This window comes from Thunnus albacares, chromosome 9, assembly GCF_914725855.1.
Source record: "Thunnus albacares chromosome 9, fThuAlb1.1, whole genome shotgun sequence".
NCBI lineage: Eukaryota > Metazoa > Chordata > Actinopteri > Scombriformes > Scombridae > Thunnus > Thunnus albacares.
The window spans coordinates 10,979,418-10,999,794 of record NC_058114.1 but is presented as its reverse complement, the minus strand read 5'-3'; the positions used below and the strand labels follow the sequence as shown (position 1 = coordinate 10,999,794).

General features: G+C 38.8%; 1 protein-coding gene across 1 annotated transcript in view; it reads left to right on the top strand.

Annotated features, from left to right (window-relative positions):
- Positions 1–12,607: 12,607 nt before the first annotated feature.
- LOC122988491 (cAMP-specific 3',5'-cyclic phosphodiesterase 4B) overlaps positions 12,608–20,377 on the top strand; it is a 36,617-nt gene continuing 28,847 nt past the window's right edge. The window contains exon 1 of the mRNA XM_044360831.1: positions 12,608–13,043. The gene's annotated coding sequence lies outside the window, so the exon portion shown is untranslated. The remainder of the gene's footprint in view (positions 13,044–20,377) is intronic.

Here is a 20,377-nt window from a genome sequence, read left to right as displayed (position 1 = left end):
TCATCCGGATAAATAAGCAACTGTTTGATAACAAGTTTCTTCCTAAAATATCTGTTTAAAAGGTGATAATATGTTGGTGTTGTGTTTACAGCTTGTGTAGCTGGGAAAAAGAGTGGGGAAAAGTCAGTTACTGTAGATTTAACTTCATGTCTACTTCATGCATTCATGCCTGATTCTAACCTTTATCTTTAAACCAAGTCTTAACCCTCAAACTGTCCTTTGAAGGAGTAATGATTTGCCAAAAATGTCCTCACTCTCCAACAGTGCCCTCACTCTCAGGCCAATTTTCAGCCTTAAGTGTGGACAAAAAATCTTTTTATTCCTTTTTTTCTCTCCTACGTTCTCCATTGCTGAGATAACAATGCTGCTGTTAACAGCCCTGTCACAAAATGCAGAGTGTTTAGGTATGGAGCGATTTCTCTCAGAACACTCATTACAAAGAAGATTCAACACAGCATTTTCATTCTACCCAGGGAAATTTTAGGATTTTTGGACATGCAACCGGAACGATTTGCAGTGGAGACTGTGATGCTTTTAGCTCTCAAGATTTATTTGCATTGAAAATGTATTGTTCCTCAGTGCTTTTTCAGCAGGTTGCCTCTGTATTTCCACAGAGTAATGTTATTATTATGTATCTGTCTGAACAGAGACAGAAAAAGTCCCAGAAACAGCAATAAAATGATCAGGCAGTGTTTCAAGACAGGGAAACAGCTGTTGTGTTGATGTTGCAAAGCAGATCTGGTTGATTATGAGATTTTCTGCCAAGAGGGTTGGAGGGGGGTTGGGTCTTTTGTCCTTCAGCTTAAAGGGAAATCATGAGCCTCTATTTCATGGCTCAGTGGAAGAGAAAGACACCGATATGATAGAACCAATTGTCCTACAGTGCTGGTGGAGCATTTGCAGTGTTGAAAGATAAGGCTGGTGTTATTTTATCTTCTTAGTATAACCAACAAATTCCATGGAGCGAACAAAACCATCAGCAACTTCATCCTTTTAGTGAGTATCTGGCAACACTGTACTTCAATATGGTCATGCCAATAAAGCCTCATTGAATTGAATTGAGTATTGCTTGTGCAGCCTTATATTCTAAAGCTTCTGCCCCTTTACTGTTGTCTAAAAGCATGTCGTACCATTGCATTTGGGCAACATATTCCTTCATTACGATAAACACAGCCAGTGTAGTTTATTCCTCTAAGCTAGTCAAACTAGCAATGCAGTGTAAATAAGGAACCTGAGCATGCTCAGTGACATCTGCCTAACGCAGAGTAACTTTCCACAGATTGAAAATCCAGTTGCAGAGCTGTCTAGATTACAGTAAACTACACTGGCCATATTCATTCTACACAAATCCTTAATTTGTTAGAAAGAAATAGCTGGTTAGTTAGTTTTGGTCTTTTCTTTAACCAACCTCAGGATAAACACAGTGGGCTATGACAGTCCCCACAAAAGACTCAAAACCAAAGCTCTAAAATCAATGACAAAAAAGAAGCAGCCTGAACCCCTAAACTGTCACAAATTAGACCACGGACCCCCATCTGATAAGATTTTTGCTTTTAGATGTTTTATTACAGAGAGTGTATGAAACCCATGACCAAAATAGTCATACATTCTGTTATTGTGTTACTTATGGATGCAATCATAGTGAAAATAAATTATTCCCCTTTTTGCTGGGGACCCCATGGAACCCTCTCAAGGATCCTTGGATCCTGTTTTAACATACATAATATTTTCCCAGAGTCTCTTTGTCCCAGTGGTGTCTCCCATTAAAGAAATATCCTACAGAGGATTCTCTGTGGAATACACATTTATGAAGATGAACATATATGGACATAAATCTCTGCTGTAAATATTTCATGGGTTAGTCTAATGCATTCTGCACACAGTCTTAAACTTGGGCACTGAAAGACACTCTGTGTGTGTGTGTGTGTGTGTGTGTGTGTGTGTGTGTGTGTGTGTGTGTGTGTGTGTGTGTGTGTGTGTGTGTGTGTTTGTGCCTGTGCTTCATATTGGTAATTGCATGTTGGCACACTGTAGGCTCATGGATATGTTAATGCGTTCTGTTAGTGTTAGCAGGGGCATAAATGTGTTTTTTTCTATAGAAACTCAGTGTCTGTGTGTTATTGGTTGTATGTAGTTTTGTGTGTGTGTGGTTGTGTAGTTGACTTGGTTTTGAAGAAAAATATTTGTAACGGAATCATTTCATGCATGGAGTCTGGCTGTATGCCCTTACCACTGAACTGTGTCACTGTGTGCACCTGGACCTGTCAACCAATTTTCCACTGATTGAAATAATAACCCAGTCTATCTCCAGGATGCTCTATCTCTCTGATTGCAGGTCTGTTGAACCAGAATGTCACACACACAAAATGAGCTGTGCTGCCAAATGAGTCTCTTGTGTGCATACATAAATCTGCACATTTGACCATCAAGGTGGGTGTCTACATATGAACAGTATGGATGGGTGTGTGTGTGTGTGTGTGTGTGTGTGTGTGTTTGGCAGGCATGCAGGAGACAAAGAGATGTGGAGGAAAAGCACTTTACACAATGAATGACACTGAAACAAGGACTTACATGTGTGTCTGTGAGCTGATGCATCATGTACTCTTTGAACCCTTTCATGTGGAAATCAGACTGCACAGAACACCTATACATGTTTCATGTTATGAATATCAGTTGTCTTGGTACGCCACAAAGATCTTCTCAGGTGCAATTTTTCCAGTCACAGAGGCAGTTGCAGTATTTTTGTCCATCTGCATCAGAAGCAAATTCATATTTCGCCGTTCAGTCATGTACTATGTGTGAGTGAGTGTGTACTGTATGTATTTCTTTGCATGTGTGCCTGCTTGCAAACAGCACATTTAATTTGTGCTTTTTTTTTTCTGACACATACTATTCATGTTAAAAAATAGTATGTCTTTACTTGTCTTGGTTGCATGTGTAAAGTATGTGGGTAAAAGTTGTGTTTTGTGTTTTTCTCTCTGTGTGTTTTGAGTCATCTGATCCTTACATGAAAATTAACGAGCTGTGTAGAGCATTACACCTCCACATTTTCTTTATAACCTGTATGCATGTTTTACAGCAGTTGTTCGTGTGTGTGTGTGTGTGTGTGTATGTGTGTGCGTACAGAGGCAGTGTTATGCTGGTGAGTCATGTCTGGAGATCATGCTGTGAGGACTGTCAGGTTAACCTTGCAAGGAGGAGAGCGAGATAGCACAGTGTGTAGGCAAACCCTCGCAGCACGCCTCGCTCACTGTACACACGATGAGCAAAGGCAAGTGATCTGCATGTATGTATGAGGGATAGCCAGTTAGGGATGGGGTGAATGTTTTTTCTCCATGTGATCATGTACATTATTTACATATAAAACAATATATGTGATTGTTTGACTATCACAAATGTTGGCATGGCTTAAAGATAAAGTAGCAGTAAAATGAGATGGTTTTCTATCATCTCTTTGCAGTTTTCCGCAGTAGTTTGCTCTTTCTGGTGTTAAAATGTTAAAAACTGGAGTTTTGATATGAGAGGAGAAATACTGAATAAAACAAGATGACTGAAAGACTTGGTTGTGATTGTTACCTCTTCTCATACCTACGAACAGAAAGTACTATTTCTTGGGGGTGCCCTGGTGCCCTGTGTTTCCTGTCTCTATTGTCTGTCAAATAAAGGCTGAAGAAAGTACTATTTCTAGAATGTCTTGACCTTTATCACAGTCAAAATGTGGCCCACGCTGGCACCACACAGAGGGAATTATGACTATAATCCTGGACAAACCCAACACTCACCTACGACAGCAACTTGCAAGTGTGCTGGGAAGCATCTGCTCGGCTCAGTGGCTTTCAAGGTCAAACTAATTTTAACTGCTGCGCACACAAACAATGGAATGAAGTTGTTTTTGTGCGTCTGTGTGTCAGACAACAGTGAGAAAACAGAAAGGCATAAAATATTCTATTTTATACAGGACGGTTGTAAACACGCTGTCAAGAAACATTCAGTTTTTCCATGCAGACGTGTAGATGTTTTATTCTCACCTCTGCCAACAGATGGTGAATTGTTTTCCCACTAGAGAGAAAGTGAAAGTAGCATCTAGTGGAAGTGTGATGAACTTTGAAAGTTAACACTGAAAGTATGTGTAAAAATAAGAGAGAGCACTGTATGATTTTCATGGGAGAATTTGACCAGTGTCAGTACAATCAGCAGTAGGCAGAGACAAATCAGTGTAAAAGAAATGCAATCAGTTATAGTGTGAAATAGTGGTAGTGTTATGTATTTATGTGTTATGTGTGTATGTATGTGATTGGTTGATACAGACAGAAAGACAGGGAGGGACATTTCTTTATTTTTCTGTGTACATGAATTATTTATTACTTGCTGAGTTTTGTGTTTAAGTCTCTGTACCTGTTTGCATGTGTGTGTCCTTGTGTATGTGTGTGTGCCTGCGTGCGTGTATGTGCCTATGTGCATGTGTCTCAGCACCCCTCTCAAACTACCAGATGGCAATGCTTCTTAATCATGGTTGTGTTACTTAAGTAGTAAATCCCCCTGTTGAAAAAACCAACACATACACTCTGATATACACACACACTCTTGGCAGTCTTCCCATTTGTTCACCTTCCACACAAGTGCATGTGCACACACACACACACACACACACACACACCTTGCACACTCTATTAATGCCCTAACCTTACCATCACACACACACAACATGTCACACACGTCATTAATTAAACGCAAAACAAACACACATGTTAGGATTTGTGGATTGGAAGGAGTGGGTTGAGTGGGAATAAACAAAAAGCGGCGAGTATCTGTGTCCAATTAGAAGTACAAAATGCACCGTGTCATAGCTTAAACAAATACCATTGGTCATGCACAATGGCATCATCTCGTATCAATATGGAGGAGCCCAATTCTCATCTGTCTTGGTGCCCAGTGACAGCATTTCACACGGTGAGGAGAGGAATTATGTCGGTGATTTGAAATCAGTGTGGAAGCATCATGAAAAAAATACTGTTTCCATTTTAGTAGAAATGGTGTTTTAATCTTGGTAGCAGAGTCAACATAGCCTTGAGAACTGATTTGCGTATTATGATAGATGATGATGAGTTTAACTCGATACAGGGATGTTTAGACGTGAGATTGAGTCAACCCACTGAGATGCCAGGAACGGGAACGAAACTATTTGCATGCAGAAACATCACTTCTGTTTTGTTCCCTTTTCACTTCAATGTAATCCTTTCCTCCCCCCTTTGATTGTAAATAAAATGTGGCTCAGTTTCAGAATATAAATAGACCTAAATAGATTCATTTAATCTCAATCTGTTGTCACATACAGTAGAGGTGATATTTACAGTACATCCTAGCAAATAAATGTTTATCTCCTGTAAACATGGCTCTTCAGCCTATGACTTTATTCATAGCAGTATGACAGATGAGTGTCTTCACAGTGGAGGTGTTGCTGCATATCTCATCAGTGTGTATGTGTTTACAATCCTTGGCTCCACAAAGGGAAAGGTAATCACATGGCCACGCTCAGATAATGAAGCCTCTCCCTGTCTTTTCCTCTGTTACCGTGAACTAGATAGGATAGACTCACACCCGCTATACAATGTCCATTAAAGCCTGGGCCATTGGGAAGCAAGCAGTTTAAATGGCTTTGTGTGTGCAGCTATGTGTGGAGAAGCAGAAAAGGAATGTGTGCAATGTGCACACTGCATGTGTTGTATGTATTTTCTTACAGGAGTGCCTTGAGGCTCATGTAGAAAATAGGAAGACTGCAGTTCTTCAGGGTTGCTGCTTTATAGAAAGACAGACCAAAGACACCTCAGGCTCATTGGCTTCAAGCAGATATTTCACTTTCGTTCACTTCTTTTTCCTAATGCCTCTATATAAGTTGCTCTGTGGACAGTTGCTGGTACAAGTAATTTCCATTAAAAACACAATTCTTGTAAACATATAAAACATGGATTCTGGAGGCAGACTTCCAATTTGTTTAGAGGCATGCATTTTTCCAAATGGGTTGTTGTTTGGTTCTAGTGAATCAATTTACATACTCATCCTGCAAACTAATTTTCAGTTGACACAGCAGTGGCAGTAGTGGAGCAGTTAGCGTTGAAGAAATATACAAATTAAAGAGTTAGTGTTTCTGTAAGTTGACTTACGACAACCTGTACTGCTGTGTAGATCTCATCCATATTTCTGCCACAAGTTTTCAAGCCCTGGTACAGGAAGATGATACCGTCTCCCTTGTTGTTCCTCAGCCTTGGCATTGATTCTACAAGTCTCTGGAACTCTTCTGATGGGATGAACAAAAGATATTCCTTCATTTGGTGTTTTGATGATGGTGGTCTAACACGTCAGTCCAAAATCTCCAATAGGTATTCAATTGGGTTCAGATCTGATGACTATGAAGGCTGTAGCATATGATTCACATTATTTTCATACTCATCAAACCATTTAGTGACCCCTCGTGCCCTGTGAATTGGGGCATTGTCATCCTGGAAGAGACCATTCCCATCAGGATAGAAATGTTTCATCACAGGATAAAGGTGATCACTCAGAACAACTTTGTATTGATTTGCAATGACCCTTCCCTCTAAGGGGACAAGTGGACCCAAACCATGACAGCAAAATGCCCCCCACAGCATAACAGAGCCACCAGATCCCCTCACTGTAGGGGTCAAGCATTCAGGCCTGTACCATTTTTTCCTTTAATTTGTCACCCGTCTGTACTTCCTATTATAATATCAGACCACACTCCAGTGATATATAATTTTCAGATCCTAAAGAGCAACCGCAAGCATATACACAGAATTCTGAGTTCTTGGAACAACTGAGAAATAACCTTACATTCTCTGAGAAATTAATTCAGAGACGGCATCCTCACCCCAAATACTTTGGGAAAAGACTAAATGCTTTATAAGGAGAAAATCTTCTCCATTTGCTTCCCATTTAAAGGCCTCCAGAAAACACAGAATCACGCAATTAGAAAGTGAAATGCAGGCACTAGAATCTAATCAAAAGCGTCAGTTCTCCCATCAGACTCACTGAACTCTCTTGGCTCTGAAATTTGATTTAAATAATTTGCTTAAGGCTAAAGCTGAATTCATAATCCACAATACTAGAGTTACATATTACAATCAGTTCAAGTAGACTAATAGCTGACAGGTTAAAGCAAAATGAATCATTCTCCACCATTACTGCAATCGAAACTCTATCAGGACCCATTACCCATGACCCAGGTGAAATAAATGATACTTTTGAATCTTTTCACTCTCATTTCTACAAAGCTGACCCTACTCCTGATCTGACTGCCCTCAAATCATATTTGTCAGAGCTCAACCCATTTTCATTGACTAGTGAGGACACAGAATGCCTTGAGGTAAAACTTACTCTCCTAGAACTTAAAGAGGCTTTGAATTTGATGTAAAGAGCAAAATCGCCAGGCCTCAATGGTCTGCCTCCGGAGCTGTTCCTAGAATTGTGGGATGTATTCAGGCCACTCCTCTTAGATTCTCTTAATTATGCTCTGGACCCTGAGTCCTAAAATACCAAAATACATCACTTATATCAGTATTGCTTAAAAAAGGTAAACCCCCTCTAATATGCGGCAGTTACAGACCAATATCCCTCATAACAAAGAAGTGAAGCTCTTTGTTAACATTAAAAGACTGGAACCAATGCAAAAAGCCTTCAATAGAGTGGGTTGGATATACCTATGGGTGCTTTTGGAGGAATTCGGACTTGGTAGAAACTTCATATCAATGGTTAAAACACTTTACACTAATCCTTGTGCAGTTGTAGAAACAGGTAATACCGTGTCTAAAACATTTCCCCTGCAGTGTGGTACTCGTCAAGGCTGGACATTGTCTCCACTGCTCTTAGCACTCACTGGGGTACACAACATAAAATCTGTCTTTACGCGGATGATGTATTACTCTACTTTACTAATATCTCCAAGTCTTTACCTCAAATACTACAAGTCTTTACCCAGTTCAGTCAATGTTCTGGTTATAAAATCAATTGGGATAAATCTCTTTTTGCTCCTCTGAATGCCTCGATGAAACACTTCACATTACCAGCTACTCCACATATTCAGTGGCACAACACTGCTTTTTTTTTCTCTCTGATATATCAGACATTTCAGACATTTCATCTGATATCCAGAGATGGCAAGGCAGAATCTCAGTAATAAAAATGTATGTTCTTGGTCAACTAAACTCTCTTTTTTCTCCTATGCCCCCACCAACTAAATACTTTGATGAATGACATTCTCTGACTTCTAAATTCATTTTGAATGGTAAAAGACCTTGCATTCGGCTGCGTACACTTCAACGCTCAAAGTCCTCTGGAGGTCTGGTGGTACTTGATTTTAAATGATATTGCTGGTCATTTCAGATAAAGCTATTGACAACTTGGTGCAATGAAGAAGCTGCTACACCTTGACGCCAGATAGAGCAGGAACTAGTAAAACCACACAAACTGGCAGATGTACTGTTAGACGTGTAGAATGTTTGGACCAATTGTAGGCAATTCTCTGCAAATATGGTCCAATGTCCAGAAATATATGGGTTGTAATGTCAAGCTCTGTCCCCATTCTCCAATTAGGTATAATTACAATTTACTACATAATTCTGGTCCATATTTCGATGGTAGTCGGGCCTCTGACCTAAAGGGATGATTTTCATGTGACAAATTCAATAAAAAGTTGATCACAAAAAAGAGATGTAAGAAGATGGACTGTTTACTTTTACTGATAGCAAATCCCAAAAGGAGCTTAGCTAGCACTTGATGTAGCCTTTTTAGCACAAATATGTATGTTTGGTCAAAAGTAAAAATGTTGTGCTGTTTTGACACATTATTTCAAACCAGAAATACACAATCAGTATTTCAATTAATTCCAGCATGATTAATAAATATTCTCTCCCAAGCTTTATGCAATAGTCCTTTTATAGGTCATTCAGACTAATCAGCAGTGGACAGTGTGAGGCAGAGATGGTCTAGTCATAGCTTCCTGTAAATATTACTGCTGACAGATTAGACCTTCCTGGCTTGCTGAAAAGTACATTAAGGACATGATGGTTGTCTCTACCTTATTATAACAACATGTTTATGAGCCCTGGAAAGAAGCAACGGCAATAATGATAGGCAACAGTGCACCAGATGCACTATTATACACGTACACCAAATGGTCCTGTAACTATCAGCACAATAGAGGAAGGATTTTAAAATGAGTCTCTCATTGTAACATCTTACCACCTCATTTCTGACAATGCTTAGCCAATACTTTATTTGCATAACTTGGCCTCAATGCTAAGGACTCCCACGTGTGCGATCCTTTTGTGTCTCACATAAAAACAGACGTGATACTCGGCACAAGAGGATGAAAGGGTCAGTGATGTGGTTTTTCCAGAAATGAGAAAATAATATTTGTAGTCAATAGGCTGCTGCATTGTTTCTAAATCCTCGTTCAAGAGAAACCTCCTCTTGTGGTCGGTTGAGGAGATTAGACATGCTTTGTGGTGGCAGAGAGACAAGGGATTTGCAAAAAAAAAAAAAAAGGGGAACAACCCAAATCTCTGCGAGGGAGGAAAAAAGAGTGCCATAATGAGCACTAATATATTAGTAAAAATGTATTTACACAATAAGTCACAGTCTGTCTCCTTAAATTCAAATTCAAAACTGAAAAACGAAGCAAAAATATTTCCATATCTCAATTTTAGAGAAGCTTTGTGTTGCTAAAATCTGTCCATTCTATTGAATTGTAATGGCACACAACTCCCATATGTGGATTAAAGTAGAAATTCATGACATGACTAAAGCGCTTCAGTCAGAAATAGCATTCAAGGATGATGGGTCAAGTATATTTTGCACGCTGCAGAACAGTAGAGGTCTAATAAAGATTCAGATTTTCTTTTTTTGGAGGGACAGAGGAACAAAACCTCTAAAGCGTGTATGGTTTAAACATGGCTAACACATGTATGCTTTAATCTTTGATTATTTTTTTTCCAGCTGTGTTTTGACAGTTTGCAGATTTGCAGATTGACTTTTAACTCCATTTTACTGTAACTGTTTGCAGGGAAAAGCTGCAGGAAAAGCTTGCCCGCAATCCCTTCGTTTAATGTAGGTCAGTAAATGTGAGCTCCAGTGTATTAAATGTCACAAACTATATATATTTGAGTGCAAAAATAATGTTTAAAGCTGCAGATTAATTATGGTCTGTATTTTCCTAATTCTGTTCCTTGGAAATCAACGCAGAGCAGCAGATTCTTTAAGGACTTGATAGACAGGGACAGAGCGGAGACAACACATGTAGAGTAATCACACACATCATGACCTTGCGTCACAGTGACACACACACACACACACATGCAGAAACACAACTCACTCACTGACTTCCTGAACATGAGAACAGAAATTCACAAATCATAATATATGAAGTCACAAGGGAGTAATTCTGCCTTTTTTCCACATTCTTCTTCTTCTTGTTGACTGGTACAGTACACTTCTAAGCAACAGATTATTTACCGCAACATGGGAATCTCTTTAAAAGTCATCTGTTGTTGTAAAAGGAGGCAGATGTAAAATGTAGGTTGTGGGAATTCACTGAGCCCATGTTGGTGAAAAGGTAATAATAGCGCTTGAAGTACTTATCACACTGTGACTCAACAGGGAAAATAGACAGCGAAATAGAGAGAATCTTATCTTCACTTCATGTGCTCACAATCATGGGATGGAGCTTATTTTTCTCAGGTGTGTGTTATGTAGTCTAGAAATTATCATACAATTTGCAAATATAAATTGCCATCTGAGATCTGTGTTGACTGTGTCCATTTTAGTTGGGGAAATCATTGATTAGTGTGAAATCAAGTAATTTGATTAGAGCTCTTCTGCTGCTGGTGTCCGGTGAAGTAAGTTGTAAAATGTATAATTTAAATGAAACTCATTCTCTCTTAACAATAACATATGGCAAAGTCCTTTAGCCCTATTTTCTGCAACAACATTTACAAAATCACTAGAGACAAATTGTAGCAATGAATGAAGAGATGTATGTTATTTGGACTGATAAATTAGCTCACCAAATGCACAAAGAGAGTTAACTGCTTTTAAGGGAACACTCCAGCATTTTGGAAAATTATTTGTCGTGTTTGCTTTAAGTTAGATGACGGAATCTATCATCAGCCTATGAGCTTTGTTTACACAGTGTCAAGTAACAAACAAGGACAAAACTTTTGAGAAAATGTATGAAGTCACTCGACCTTGCTCAAGTAATTGGCTCCAAAATATTCACTGACAGCCTTGAGGGACACATTTCTTTGTTCAAGGGGATTTTTAAAAATTATTGATTAAAGAATGTTTCACTGCATCAATTTTTACACTTTCAAACACTCAATTAAATATGCACTGCTTAGCAAATAAGGAGTAATTTCAGACACAGCCTTGGCCTTGTATGGAGGAAAAAGCATTGCTGCACTCACATCTGATGGTTTAAAGGTGTAAGAACTGTTGAACTCTTCTGCTGTCACATCCAGGTGTAGTGTAATGTTGCACTGTAGTGCCATGCTACATCACTGCTATGCAGGGTGTGAACAGAGCATGTAGTCACCGATAGTTGGCGGTGAAAGCGAGATAATTTTCCTAACTCACCCAGTACTCAATACAATACATTTTGTTAAGATGATAGATTTACATTTGTTGGAACACATACTTAAAGGGGACATATGATGCTTTTTGTGATTTTCTGATATTTTTATAATATTGGGTGTCTATGTTAAACATGGTCATAACTTGAGGTGAGTGTATGTAAAAATGCTCCCTGAAAGTCAAAAGCCAGGGCTTCAACCTACTCTGAACGCTTTGTTTGCAAAGTTAGCTCTACTTCCTGATGATGTCAGACTGTTCGCACATACCCACAAACAGCTGTCTGTTCCCTAGCTTTTGTTGCTAAAGTTGTTGCTAAGGTTATTCAAGTAAAGAACGAGAAAAAGAAGTGAAATCCTACTACTAATGTTTGTTTACGTAGCTTCTGGATTGGAAGCTAACCAATCAGAACAGAGTGGGTTCATGGGGAGACAGGAGCTAAAACAGCCTGTTTCAGACAGAGGCTGAATTGAGGGGCTACATCCCCTTTAAGATGCCAGGCCAATTGTTTCCCTGTGCCTTCAGTCTTTGTGCTAAGACAGGCTAAACACATCCTGGACCCACTCTGCACTGAACTCACAAAGATAAAATTAAAATTGATCTTATATCATCTAACTCTGGGTTAGGTGGCAAACAAGCTATTTCCTAAAATGTTGGACTGTTTCTTTAAATCATGACCAGGCTTCAATATTTTCTTCATTTATTTGTATCTCTCAGAAGCATCTTGAGTTTAGAACAGTGCACATTTTAATAATTGTATAATAAAATTATTACTATTTTCTCAAAGCCTGTTTATGGTTCACACTTTGTCAAGACCATCTTTGCTCAGTACCAAGTATTTCTTTGATTTAGGCTTTGTGATCTGACAGCTCTCTGGTCCCACACCAGACTGAGATGCTCTGATCGTCTCTCTCTCTCTTCCTTGCTGCCTCTCAATTGGTCCACACTCCTCGCCTGCTGAGAGGGAGGAGGGAAGGATGGACGCAGGGGAACACCGAGTTTTAAATGCGCGAAAGCCCTCACAACCCCCTCAAACGTAAAGCTCCTCGGTCTTGCAAAAGGAAGCTTGTGTGAATGGTTGAACGGCATGCAACCGGGACAAAAATCAGTTTGCTCAACGCGTCAGTTTTGTGTCAATTTTGTTTCAGTCTGGACAAGCAAGAAATCTTAGATCCTGTGAGTACAAAACGAATAAGAATCTGGATTATCCTGGTCGTTGGGGAGAGCTGTGGAGTATCCCAACAGAGGATGGCGAAAATACTCGCTCATACGGAATAAAAAGACGTTTTTTTATGTGGTGACAGTTGCTCTCTCAAGCCTCAAAACAACGCGCAAAAGGCGTCGGGATTCCCTTTGTCCCCACGTGTGGATGAGCAGTGGATGAGCTGTGGAGGAGACGCAAGGTAACCAAGACCCATTTGTGTTTAGGCTGTCGAATCGGATTCACTTTTTATTCGCTGGACGGAGCGTATGCTTTGTTTTGATCCTAAATGCAGTGGTAAAGAAAGGGGCTGAATGGATTTTTTTTTTTTTTTGAGATGTGCGCTGGATTTTGGGCTGGCTTTGTTTGGCTCCTGTCATCGTTAAATACACCGACAAGTTCAGCTTAACCCTAAGCTTTGACCTCAAGTGTTTCCCCTTCATTTTATTTACACAGGCAGGCTGCAAAACACAGCACAGTCCACTTAATCCTTGAACCCTTAAATAATTGATAAAAAATACTAAATATATTATATATAATATTAAATATAAATTATACAGTAGTATTTCTGTTTTAGTCATACTGGAAAATTTAATGCTAATCAGTCCTTAGTTTGGACATTTGAACTCTGAAGTAATGACTTTAATAGTAGTCTAAATTTACCCATTTCATGCCATTACTATCTTTTCATTGGGTAGGTTAAATGCCACATTGCTTGTCATTTCAAATTGGATGTTTGTATATTCTCATTCACAGGGCTTTAAGAGAGAACAGTACACCTGCCCATCAGCGTAAGTGCCACTGATTTACATTACACATGTCAGGGTCACATTTCTGTCAGGAATATTGTCCACAACTGCCCTGAAACCTTGCAGGAAAGTGCTCATTAGCCCCTGGAGGAGACACATTTGCCACGTGGATGCTGCCTGATAACTCATACAGGTTGACCTGACCTGCTTTAAACAATCTCAGAAACAAATATACCCATATATTACCCTTGGTACATTTTCTAGCTGTCCATTTTTAACACTTGAACCTTGTGAAGATTGAACTGAAGTGTCCCTCTTTACAAATCTCCTTTTTTCCTAAATTTAGAGGGCTATCAAAATGTCTGCTTATCAATGAGCTTGGCAGCTTGATATACAGTCTTGCAGAGAATGGCAACTGTCCTGTTATGCTGTTTTTCATCCTGCTGACAGTGACTTTATTTTCAGATCATATTGATAGATTGATTAGCCTTTGTCTGCTGTGTCTTGTGTTTTCACATATTTGTATTTTTTACATTTGCAAATGAGCTGTCAGACAGAGCTTGGTGTGCTGAGAATGTATTCAGATCACGAACTGGAATGGAGGCTTGGTACAATGGGAATTCCTTGCAGGTTGGAAAGGCAGTATGGGGACTCCCAGTAGTGACAGATCCAAACCAGCAGGGTATCCTGCTTTGTGAATGAAACTGTGAACAAACACAAAAATCAATCTTCTGATGGGCTAGCTGGCAGGTGTGTTTCCCTTTTCCAGCGACTCTCAGTTTTTCTCATATCTCTCTCTTTCTCAAGGCAACCATTATCTTTCTCACAGGGCTCTGATTCTACTCCGTGTAGATGCTTCGGTACTATCTCCATGCTCCCCTGCTCGCCTTCCTTCATGTCTTTGACTCCTCTACTTTTAATCCCTCCAGCTATGCTCAAATGCCTTCCACATCTTCATTCTTTGCCTCTTTCTTTGTCTCATGGTCATCCCTCCCCGAATGGGAGAACTATGTAACATTGTTCTTCCATACCAGGCGTTCCATCCAAAACTCAGGGTCTATCGATCTGTTGGTTTACAGACCATGTTTAAATGTGGAAAACCATTGATCCGTGAGCAGAGCTTTTAGCGGAGAGACACCAGTATATACAGTCTCACAGCACATGACTAATTGCATCTAATTCTTACTGTCAAGATTGACTTGTGCTATTTACAAATATTTAATTGCTATCATTATGGGGCTGAAATTGGTTTCACTGACCCACTTTTTGTTGACATTGTAATTGAACACTCTATGTGGTTAGTTAGATTGCATTAAAAGTGTGTATGTGTCTGTGTGTGTTTCTGGTTTTTATATGGGCTACACAGTGGGCTCTGTGTGCACATTAAACCTTTTGGATATTCACTGGAGTGATTGTACATTCAGTAATTTCTCACTCAGCATGCATTCCAGTCAATTAGGTTGCTTAGATTCATGTGCTTAACTTTACATTCATTCAGTAAAAGGTACATTATATGATCACAAGACATCATATATTCAAAAAATTAGCCTTTCAGGCACTGTCAGCTGCCATTCTGAGATGTTTATTTAGAAAATAGTGAGCTGTTCACTCGTCTTTTTGTATTTTTATCTTGTATCTAAAGGCACTGGAAATGTACAGAGAGACACAGGAGAAATGGCTCCAGTGGGATTTAACCCAGAGTGAGTCAGGGCACGCACACAGGAAGTCCAGAAGTAACTGCTTGATTAGGTCTGGACACAACAATCCAATTCCAATAAGAACTAGCTGACCAAATCCCAATGTCATGAATCACTTTCTGTAGAAGAGAAAGACCAGCAGCCATCAGTAAATAGCCTCACAAAATCAGACTACATGGTTTGAGCTCCCTTTTTGTTATGAGATTTAGGTCTGACTCAACCGATACATGTCAGAACAATCGTTGAGTTTTTATATGATGATGTTACCCAAGGGACCCAATCCCCAAACACTGTGAACAACTATTTCATCTACAGTAGGTGTTGCTTCTGCAGTGGCATGGTTTATTTTTAGCCCCAAATATATTCTTAGATAAGACAATAGCTATAAATGTTTTTGAACATGTGTTGTGTGTTGGTTGAATGTTGAAAAATCAGGGGCTAAGACCATTGATAGCTCAGTTAGGGGTTAGGGTTCATGTTAATGTTGGGGGAGAATATGAAGGCTGCCAATCATTTAATGCATATTCTACTTGAAATGATTTATCTTAAGCAGATGCTTATTGAACTTTGCCAGACTGTTATGAAATGAGGGCTGCCATTATGAGGTTTGACCATAACTGAAAGAATAAATTAGAGATACTTGGCTTATGCAGAGAATATTTGCTATATATATAATTTTTAGGCAACATCTTACTTCACACTCTTTCAGTGGCATCTGGTCTTTATCAACAACACCCTGCTGCGAAGCTGTATATTTCACACTTCAAAGGTGTATATTTATACTGTTGACTATAGAGAAGCTATAGTCTATAGGACCAGCTGCTGCATCTCATTGGCTGTTGTTGAGGCAGAGGAGTAACATTTCTTTTTCACTAACTGACTCAAATTTTGAGTCACAAGCCGACTCATTTATCTTCAGACTGCCCAGTAGGCTACCAGCACTCCTTGTCATCTTTAGCTCTGTCCTCATCATGTCCAATCTCTCTTTCTGTGCAGCCCCAACCCCCAGCCCCTGTCTGTCACTCAGCCAATCCCATCATCCTGTCATTTTAATTGCAATATGGATTATTTGAATGTGCAACTCAATTGCAAGGCTCAATTCTGCTCTCATAGGGAATATAATTAAAGGTCAGGTCGGTTTCTCCGACTCTTGATGATGATAGTATGCACTACTTTTTCTCCTTATGTTGTTATGTTTTGCAGATTAATAAGGGATACGGCCAAATGTGTGTGTGTATGTATGTGTTTTTTTGTGTGTGTGTGTTTTAAAATGCCTATTCATGCTGGTATTTTGACACCATCACTATGTTTGTCCTGGCTCTTTTTGGAGGTTGGTTAAATACTCTTGGCAGATCCCCTAGACTGAAGAAGCATCTGCTAGATATTCCTCACTCAAAGAGTGGATTCAAAAATAAAATACAAACAGGTAAACGTGAGGCATACTAATAACCAATAATTCATTTTTCTGGGAGTTTACAGGGTGAAGACATTAGACTTGTTTAAGTGTTCACAAATCTATGATGGCATGTGTTTTGTAATATGCTGGCTGCTGGTGCACATCTGTGTTGTTTTCAATGCTCAGAGCATATAGTGTCAAAACTATGCAAAGTCTACATGATGTTAATATTCTCTGCATACACTGTGTCTAATGAGTGATGCATGAGGTTGATGTATGTGCTGAATAGCCTTGAGGTACTGTTACACTTTAGAAACAATATGTCTGTGTGTGCTTGTTGGTTATTTATGTGTGACAGCAGTCCTCCATCTCTAAAGATTCCTGTTTTATCTAGAATGAAATAATACAATAATAAATCTCTGGTGCTAAAAGGAGAAATTAAGTACTAACATCAAGTGCTGACATAGTCAGCCAGATAAATGTCTCATTATCATTCCAAAATCTTTCATCAGCTGGCACAACCATAGTACGACAGGAAGTATGTTCAGATGAAAACCACTGCTCTATATTATTAAGTTTAGATTATAAAAAACTAGCAATACTGTGTTTTTCCCCCCCGTTTTTTTGTGTCTTTTAATTTCCCATGAGCACGAGTTTAATCATAATGCAAGCAAAATTTAAAAATCAATATGTTCACATGCCACATTATGTTTAGAAAAGAATGTTAGATTGATTTGAACTTTATTTAGATCAGAGTTATAATCATAATAATCCATGAATATCTTTTGGCTGCAGAGAGATTTGGTGCTATGTCTAGATGGAATGTATTCAAATGAACAAGTTTGCTTTTTTGTTTTTGGCAGTTTAAGACATTGCAAATGAAATGGTAAAAAGCCATTCCTTTCCTGTGTGTAGAGTAGGGCCTTTCTGATAAATTCTCCGGGGCGCTATATAAGCTCATTTTAGCTTATTGCAGGTATATGCAGGTATATCATTATTGGTGTATATGTGGACTGACAATATAACAAGCATTACAGCCTCAGTGATGTCAATACATGGTTTGTCCACCAGGGAGCAATAAAAAGTTTATCACAACATTGTCCTTAAAAATCCAGTATTGCTCGGGCTATAGTATAGAGTTCACATTATTTAGTGTTTATTTGTATAAGGACAAGTATATAGTATGAATTTATGCCACATACCACAACATTTATTTGCCTAAACTAGTTTGCAATGCTCCTCACTAGATTAGACTTCAATTTTCCTGCGGCTCCTATTAGAAATGCTGAAAAATGAAATTCAAGTCCCGCTGGAATTAACATGTTTTTTGGGATGTGTTTTTTTTTTTTTGAAAGGCAATCAAAATTTATTTCCATTTTATTATTAAAATATTATGTTAATGTGTGCTGGGTGCAGAATAGACAGAAAAATGTGCCCCACAGAATGTCTGCATCTGTTCCACCAAAAGGAGGTTGCAATTTAATGTCAAAGCCACATTCCAGTTTGGCAGATAGATCCCATGAATTACAGCTAACCTTTATCACTAGTAGTTAACATGGTGAGATGATCTGAAATCTTTTTTTTTCTGATGCAAACATTTCAGGCAAGACACAGACAGTGGTAGCAGTAGTAGCTGTTGTGTAAAGACAGCAATATTTGATGGTGTTTTTTTTCTTAACATCCACAACAAGGATGTCTTGGTAACTGGAAAGATCACATTGACCAAACACAACAGTGCCAAACGTAGCAGGGGCAGACCTGAACTAACCATAGCTGGGCACAGACTGGCATTAAAGGGGCTATGCTACTAAAGCAGCAGCATATGGGACAATGGCACCAAAATTTGCAGAGCCAGGAGAGCGCAGCAGGACCAGAGCCCATATTCACAGCAGGGCAGGGATCAACTGGGCCGGATGCAGAGGGGCTGGAATGAACATAACAACACTTGGCCAGAGGCATCACAGACAAACACAAATGGGCCAGGCAGATAAGATGCTGTTATAATGTTGTTGAACAGTGGGACAAAGAAAAAATACAGGCAAGGGCATCCAAATGGAACCTGCCTTTAGTATGTTACTAGCTAGTTTAGGAGAACCTTACTGAGGACCCTCACTGCTACAGCCATGGTGTATTTAGGCAAAGTTCATAGTTGGCAGGATCAGGGGTTTCCCAATGTGACTTTGATCAAGAAACGGTTAAACTGTTCTCGTCTTCACAGTTCGATTTCTACTTAACTTATTACTAGTTTAATTTGTGCAGGCTGAAGTCAACAAAAAACAGGAGCGGTAAAAGCAAGGTTTAATCTATACAATTGGTCCAGAAGTAAAATTGGAGGAGCTGGGAATAAATGCAAAAAAAAAGAAAGAAGATAAAATCAATACTAGACTAGAAATTAAATCACTGGCAGTAGATTCTCCAATGATCTGCTAATGATGTTGTATTTCATTCATTACGTTGTCTAGTTGGCTGTCAGTGGGATGTTTCAAACACATTTAAATGGATTTCACATAAAATTTAGTTGAAAATTTAAAGGCACAGCTGGTTACATCGGATACAATTTACACACCCTCAGCTAGACAACTTTTGGTCACTGCAAACATTTTCTATTCATATAGATTAGGACTGCAACAAAAGATTATTTTCATTATTGCTTAATCTGATGATTATTCTCTTGATTCATTGTTTGTTCTATAAAATGTGAAAAATTACCATTTCAAATTTCCCTAGAGTCAACGGGGATGTCTTCAGATGTCTTGTTTTTCTGATCAACAGTCCATAATAATAAGATATTATTATAAGATATTCAGTTAACTATCATGTATGACAAAGAAAAGTAATAAATCATCACATTTGTGAAACTGGACATTTTTGGCATTTTTGCTTTAAAAAAACGCTAAAATGATTATTCTATTATCAAAGTAGTTGCTAATCAACTAATTGATTAATCGACTAGTTGTTGCAGCTCTAATATTTATTGCTTTTTATTGTAAGAAATAGATGTTTTGTTCAAACAGTGTAAATGTAATTGAGGGAGACAATCTACTTTGATATCATCCCCTCATGCTGCCTGTCATTTCAGATGTCACGCCCTCGCTATTTTCCGTAATTTAACAAAAGATGTTCACTCCCCTCTCCTTGTTGTATCAATTTATACATTTCTACATCCATCCAGCAATCACTGATTCATCTTCAGTGGGCACTTTTTTAGTAGGCTTTCATTTGTCTGGTCGATAGAGACATGGCAGGATAATGCCCACAGCTCTGTTGGATAAATGGACTTGATATATAATGGTGTATATGTGGAACAGCAGGAAGAGCAGACACAGCCGTGTGTACACATGCATTAGTTTGAGACAGAATTTGAGGAAGAAATGGAGAGTAAGAGGTTGTCAGGCAACTATTTACAACTGTGACAGTCAGAGCACATTTCATGATAATTGGATTTTTGTTGCCAAACACATAGTAGACAGAAATATTCCCATTTATCATTAACTTGTCTTAACATCTGCACACTTTGAATCTTTTTAAGGTCTAGCTGAAATTACATTCTACTGACCAGTTGTATCACATCTTAACATTGTGTCTTTTCTATAATATTTGATTAGAATATTATCTGACACAGGGGAGGATATATAAGATTATTTTCTTAATTCACGGTTCTCTGCTTGCACGCTCAGTAGCAAAAATGATCAAG